This window comes from Gekko japonicus, unplaced genomic scaffold (assembly GCF_001447785.1).
Source record: "Gekko japonicus isolate JY-2015 unplaced genomic scaffold, Gekko_japonicus_V1.1 scaffold2726, whole genome shotgun sequence".
Lineage (NCBI taxonomy): Eukaryota > Metazoa > Chordata > Lepidosauria > Squamata > Gekkonidae > Gekko > Gekko japonicus.
The window spans coordinates 4,867-6,794 of record NW_015160305.1 but is presented as its reverse complement, the minus strand read 5'-3'; positions in this window follow the sequence as shown (position 1 = coordinate 6,794).

The window sequence follows — 1,928 nt, the reverse complement described above, 5'->3', positions numbered from 1 at the left end:
TTTTTACACTTTGGGTTCTTTTCCTCTTTCTCTCAGGTTGTATTTTCCCGCCGCTTCTTCTGAATCCTCATCCTTCACTTCTCCCTCTGAGCTGCTGTCATCCACGCTTAATGTTGACATCCATTCGGCCAGAGCTGTTTCTTCTTCTTTACTGGCATGCCTTTTCAGAAATTCTTGAGCCTTGAAGATAGAGTTAATTTTTTCCCTTTTATCCTTAAACTTGAATGTCAATCCTTCGGGTACCAGCCATTTATATCCAATTTGCCGTTTCTGTAAGAAGATAGTCAATCCTTTATACTCCTTTCTTTTCATTCTAATCTCAAATGGAACATCTTTCAAAACTCTAATTTGCTGATCACCAATCTTCAGGGGTGACGCTGACGTATTCTTCAAAATTTGGTCCCTGAGACGCTGCTTTGTAAATTTCACCACCACTTCTGCAGGCAACTTATTTTTCCTTGTATAGTTGGAATAAGCCCGATAGGCCAAGTCCATCTCATCTTTTATTTTTTTCACTTCGTTGCCAATCAGTGGTGCTAAAGCTTCGGCGAAAATATTTCTCAGGTCTTCACCATCTTCCTGTTTTAATCCCTGGAATCAGAGTGTTAGATTCAATTTTTCCATTTGCAACATTAGTACTTTATTTTCCTGTTTTACTTGGTGCTTCTCCATTTTAAAAACTTTCTTCTTAACTGTTTGAACTTCATCAGCAGATACCTGACACTTCTTAGCAATGTCATCCACCTTTTCGGCTGTTTCTGTCAACTTTTTTTGCTGTAATCCAAAGGCCCCCTCCATGGAGTCAAGTTTTTGATTTATTTTTTGCAGCTCTGCCAGCAGATGACGAGCAAGTTCATTCTCTGGTTGATTGGCAGCAGCTACTGCAGAGACTGGGCTAGGACAGGAAGTCCCGCCTGTCCTCTTGGGCAGCTTTTCTTGTGCTTTCCTCGCCATGTTAGAAGTTTGTTTATACTTTGAAAGTATTCGCCACAACTTCTCCAAATGGCTCTCCAGCCACCGCTTTTTCTTCCCTCCCAGAAGGTAAGCTGCTTTTCCCGTCTTTCGCTTCACTCCCCCTTTATAGCTTTTTTCTTTTATAGTCTCTTTTATGGGTGTGGGGGAGTCCCCTCCTCCCTTCTCCGCTTATCCGAGGGGGGGGGAAGCCTTTCAACTGCTCAAAATTTACAACGTCAACTTACAGTTCGCTCACTTTCGTTTTCGGATCAGTCTCTGCCGGTAGAGCACAACTTTTTTTTACCTGAGTTAGAGACATAATCAAAAAAAGGGGAACCACTTTTCTAGGAAATTTTTGTGCTTAGAGGGCGATTCTGCCATAGTGAAACTACTGTTAAAAGCTAAATTGTAAAGATGTATGATCCTATATCAAAGTTATTTCTAATCGGAATTGTCGATTGAAGTTTGTACGGTTATAAGTTGGTTTTGTATTGTTATATGGTTGTAGTTGTTGAAAATTAATAAACAATTAAGTTTTTTGAAAAGAAAAAAAAAGTTTATTTTTTAGGATATTTCAGCTTTTAAAGCGATTTTTTGGCAAACGTAGCTCCTGCCTCAACCTACTCCCGGGCTTTCATACTAACTCTTTCGGCATCTTCAGCTGCTTTATCTAAGAACTTAAAGAGTATCCAGTATGTTGCTACAAAGGAAAGCACCCCAGTTACAACCCCACTTACAACCGCACTTACAACCCCACTTACAATACGATCTTCTATTTCCAAAACAAAGCTCAGAATAGGTCCCCCTTCAGAGGCACATAGTTTCACCAGTAAATTTATGTCAATGTCTTTTTCGGATGGTGATTGAATCACCGCCCTCAACTCTTTGACAGGCTTCTTCACCCGCCTGGCCAAACGAGCTAGGGAGCCATCATCCAACCCGAACTGCTTGTAGATGCCGGTCAAGGCTTTCAG